Below are 5,367 nucleotides of genomic sequence, written 5' to 3'. Positions count from 1 at the left end.
CCTCCACACCTCGCGCATAATCAATTTGGCTCCGATTACAAAATTACATAAAACCCGTAAAGGGTAAAAAATGGACATCACGATGCCAAGAAGCTCTCTCTTGGTAGGAGGTCTCGACCCATGTACAACCGCTGCGTCCACCTTATGAAATTTTAGCTTAAACCCTAAGCAATCGGTTGAGGGCTGCCAAAATAGTCCGAGGACTTTTTCTACCAACAAGCCCTCCTTCTTCGAGATAGGTCGCTTACCCTCGTCACCTTCCAGCTCTTTCATTACCTTCTATGAGATTTACGAGAAAATTCGATGCTCGAATCCAGCCTCCATGTATATAGCGTACACTACCTGTGAAACGGCGATAGCTTCTTCTACTGTACCGAAGCTATCAACCATGTCGTCCACATAGTGATGGTCTAATATGGACTTTACTGCACGGTCTACGACGGCGTTTCCACTCCGGTGTTCTAACGCGTTAACGGTTTTGACGTAGTGAGCAGCACATGGCGAACATGCAGCACCAAATGTCATTACGCACATTTCGAAGACTTCTGGCTTCCTCGTAGCATCAACTCCTCGCCACAGAAACCTTTGAGCACATCTATCTTGCCGCCGCACCAATATTTGGTGGAACGTTTCTCTTACGTCCGCACAAGAGAATGGACGGCAACGAGTTGTAGTCCTGTGGTCCCTTTAGTAGATGCGTATTGAGTGAAAGCATCTACGTTAAAAACCAATCGCAGCTTCCCAGGCTTTTTAGGGTTGGCAACGGCGAAGTGTGGCAAGTACCACGTTCTCGACGACGACAAACCAGTACCTATTGGTGACAGCTTACGTGCATAACCCTTAGCTATGTAGGACTCTCGTTTATATTCGTCAATGAAGCCTCCGCAGCGCCATGGGATAACTATCAGGAAGCTCAACCTTGTCATGCCTCCACAAAAGACCCGTCTGGAATCTGCCATTAACGCGGCATGAAGTCCTCTCCAGGATTCTCTTTGCATGAGCATCAGCCTCACTTTCGATGGTGTGTGATGGCCTTACCCCAAATATTTCGGTGTCAAAATAGTCAGCCATTAAGTTATGCAATGACTGATCACTCGGGCTATTCACATGCAAGCATGTCGACAACGACCGTTCTTTGTTTGTAGTTGGGCCATACACCACCCAACCTAACCCATCATGTTGGTCTCCTTGCCGTGGGGATGGGGCTTAAATGAAAATCTAAACCTCCGTTCTAGGGACTTAGATGATCATGAACTAAGAGGGAAGCTTGATATAACTGCTTGGATGGCCACTCGTCTTGTGTACCCGCAAGGTCTGCACGGGGGGAGCAGCCTCCCCTTGCGCCAAGTGAAGATCACCGCACCGACGCTACAATCCCTCCTCCTGTTCCACAAACACCCAATTCCTGCCCTAGCCACCATCCCTTTCCCCCCTAATCCTGGGTATTAAGCGCAACCGTACCTATTGGATGGTTTGCAGCCAGGGGTATCCGGCTGTATCCGTACGGTTCTCTCCTGATACCGGGTCGCCTCAGGAGGTAGAATGGCCTTACTACGGCAGAGGGGACTGCCGTAGTCGACGTTCCCCCTCTCCCCATCCAAATTTCCGAGTCTGCCGCGCTTGCCTTGACGAGCAACGCAGATGATTATGAATTATTATTATTATTATTATTATAAATAATGAGCAACAAAAACCCCACCTCGGGTAAACGAGGTCTCCTAAAAAAAAACGACCTAGGCCATCGGGCCGATCCTGCCAATCTTTGGCAAAAAATCCCTTTGGAGCCAAGCCTGTGGCAAAGCCAGGGTCTAGCTCCACTCTGTGCCAACCGGATCAAGCCTGCACGGCGGCAAGGTCCCAAGCCGATCTTAAAAGCACCAACACCGCCCATGCCCTCAGGCAGGATGGTGGTGATGCCGCGATAGCCGCTGGAGGTGGACAGGCTGTCATCTCGGACACTGTCTCAAGACAAATCAAGGATGGCACCCTCTCCACCTCAAGTGGCGGACTCGACGCTATGGCAAACCTTGCCAGTCTGCCTTCGGGAAGCTCTGCTGGCCATGTCCAAAGACAAGTCAGTTGTGCTGTCTCCTCCCCAGCTGCGGTTCCTCCTAAAAAAGGAACATCGGCTTCGACGTTTCCGGAGTCGGCTCACATGACCAAGTCAGTGAATCCCGACGCGAACCCTTTAGGCTGTATGCCAAAACCCCCTTCCAAAGCGATAGGAACCTCTGAGAGGAACTATCGCACCAGAAGATCAGCTCTGCGTATCATCGATAGGCTGAAATATGTCAAGCAAGAGGACTTGACAGAAGAGCAAATCAGCTCGAAAGCTTGTGCAGAATCTTTCCTGGAGATTCACCGGAAGAAAACAAAAGCAGACATCCAAAAGCGGAAGCGCTCGGAGGAAGAAGCAACTTCATGAGGGAAGAGGAAAAGGCCTTCTAACACCCAGATGGCTGCATATAAGGAGCCTAAAAAATCCTTTGCCGATGCGGTAAGGGAATTGCTTGTCCGTGCTGTGATCGATCGGAATGCCCTTGATGGTGGGATCACACGGCAAAATTGGGACCTGGTAACCAGGGAGCTGTAGGCGGTATATCGCGAGGTTCTCCGTTGGGTTGGTTACGGGGTGTCAAAATGATCAAGTGCGCCGATGAGAGATCTGCGCAACTCTACAAGGCCGCAATCAATAAGATTGGGGAGCCCTGGCCAGGTGCACGACTAGATGTCGTGAAGAGGGAAGAAATTCCAAATCGCCCAAGATCCAGGGCATGTATCCCGGAATACCATGACGATCCATCGGATGTGCTGGGCTACATTCAGTTAGGCAATGCAGAGCTTCCAACTCACGATTGGAAGGTTGTAGAGTTGGAAGATCCAATAGACAAGCGAAGAGTGGCGGTGATTGTCCTCAATGAGGAATCACTTGCACCCCTCTTCAATCTCAACTGGAGGATCAACTACGGCTTCCAAGCCTCCATGTGTATCGACAGGATATGTCGAAGAATGCTCCCTCCGCGGAAACAGTTGGGGCCGCCGCGGAGGAGACCGAATGCCCTATGGACTGCGAAGTCGCGTCCAGCACCGACACGGTGGGTGAGCTCTTTGAGCGAATCGCCGTCAACGATGGGTCGGACGACGCCGGATCGCTGACTGATACACTTGGCGATGACGAAGAGGACGTTCCTCCATTACCCGAGTACGAATACGCCAATTGTACGGTCATTGGGCGTCCGACTAGACATATCGAAGATAATGGTGGGGATTCTACAGATTAATCTCGACCACAGCAAAGTGGCGTCAGCCGCACTACTCCTTCGTCTCGCTCAAAGAGAAGAGGAGATCGTGCTTATCCAAGAACCTTGGGTCATCAAAGAGGGATATTGCGGCCTGAGCAGTAAAGATTATCAGCTGATCTACACAAGTGATAGGGGTAAACCAAGGTCTTGCTTATTAGTAAAAAAATATATTAATGTCTACTCTCTGATACAATTCAGCGATGCAGAAACTACAGTAGCCGTACTGGAAACCTACGGAAGGAAAATTTGGCTTGTCTCGAGCTACATGGCTCATGACAAGCCAGCCCCGCCAGCACTAGTCATGAAGACGGTAATTGGAGTGAATATCGCTAACGTCCCGTTAACCATTGGAACGGATGCGAATGCGGATGAGTTACTTCTCGAATTTTTATTAAGCAATAATCTTAGAATGTGCAATATTGAGGATACCCCCCTTTTGTAACTTCCCTACGAAGGGAGGTGCTCGATTTATCCTTTGCTAATAGACAGGGTGAGGAATTGGTGAGCAACTGTCATGTGTCCGGGGAAAACTCATTCTCCGATCACATGTACATTAGCTTTAAATTAAACATCTCGATTTGTGCGCCTAGAGCGTTCGTAAACCGCAGGCGAACAAACTGGGAGGTGTTCAGACGTTGTCTAATTAGATCTTTGCCTGAAACCTCTGGAAGTCTCGCGAGTACCCAAATGCTAGACTCAGAAGTAGAAGGGCTCACGAAGTCTTTTCAAAGAGCTAAAAAATCAGCATGTCCCAAAATAAAAAGGAGAAAGCAACGACCACCATGGTGGTCGCATGAAATAATGAACCTACGGAAGGAATGCAGGATGAAATTTAATCAAGCGAAAGCGTCTGATGTGCGGAACGAATACAAGGACTGCCAACGCAGATTTAAATATGCTGTCAGAGCTGCAAAACGCTCCTCCTCGGAAACTTTTTGCCAAACGATAGAAAGCAACTCGGAGACAAATCGTTTACGCAAGATCCTTTCGGAAAAGCCAAGCGCGCCTAGCTACCTGCTCAAAGGGAATGATAAATGGACGAGCAGCAGCTTCGAAACGCTTGAGCTTCTCATGCAGACGCACTTTCCTGATTGTTCCGACACCAGACTCTTATTAATATTTCTGATGGGGACATTAAGGAAGCTATTTGCAGCTTCGCGCCTTTCAAGTCACCCGGGCTCGATGGTATGCTACCCATCGATCTACAGAAAACAATGGATATAGTTATTCCAAAACTAAAGGCTATTTATAGAGCGGCCATCAGCCTCGCCTATATACCACAGACATGGACGCAGGTAAAAGTTGTATTTATCCCCAAAGCGGGTAAATTTTCGCATACCAAACCCAATGAGTTCAGACCAATTAGCCTCTCGTCCTTCTTACTGAAGTCACTAGAGCGCATATTGGACACCCAAATTAGGGAAATAGTTGGTCCAAAGCTCTCTACTGCCCAACATACATACAACAAAGGAAAGGGTGTAGATACAGCTCTACACAGCCTTATCTTTGACATTGAGAAATCTTTTTATTACAAAGAGTATGCTCTATCTGTCTTCTTGGACATTGAAGGTGCTTTCAATAATATCAGTCCGGATGCAGTTATTTCACCGCTCCAGGAACTTGGACTTTGCAACACGCTGATAGCGTTTGTCAACAATCTCCTCCGGAATCGGGTCATAAACTAAGAGCTAGGGGATGCCGCCGTCAAAAATTACGCGGCAAGGGGAACACCCCAGGGAGGTGTACTTTCACCTCTACTATGAAACATTTCCGTTGACAGTTTGCTGAAAGAAATAGAAAGAAACGGCGGCAGAGTGGTAGCCTACACCGATGATATTGCCATTACGGCTAGAGGTAAATATTTAGCAACCCTGACTTACTAACTAACTAAACAATCTCTCGCGATGGTGCAGAAATCGTGGTTTGGGAGTAAATTCCACAAAATCAGAACTTTTACTGTTCACAAGGAACACATCCCTCGGAAATGTCACTTTGAATGGCGTCACACTACAGAGAATTGGTCAGGTTAAATATCTGGGTCTAATTCTGGATAGGAAACTAAATT

The sequence above is a fragment of the Rhagoletis pomonella genome, unplaced genomic scaffold (genome assembly GCF_013731165.1).
Source record: "Rhagoletis pomonella isolate Grant_MI unplaced genomic scaffold, Rhpom_1.0 Rhpom_scaffold_00151, whole genome shotgun sequence".
Taxonomy (NCBI): domain Eukaryota; kingdom Metazoa; phylum Arthropoda; class Insecta; order Diptera; family Tephritidae; genus Rhagoletis; species Rhagoletis pomonella.
Note: the sequence above shows the minus strand (reverse complement) of the source record.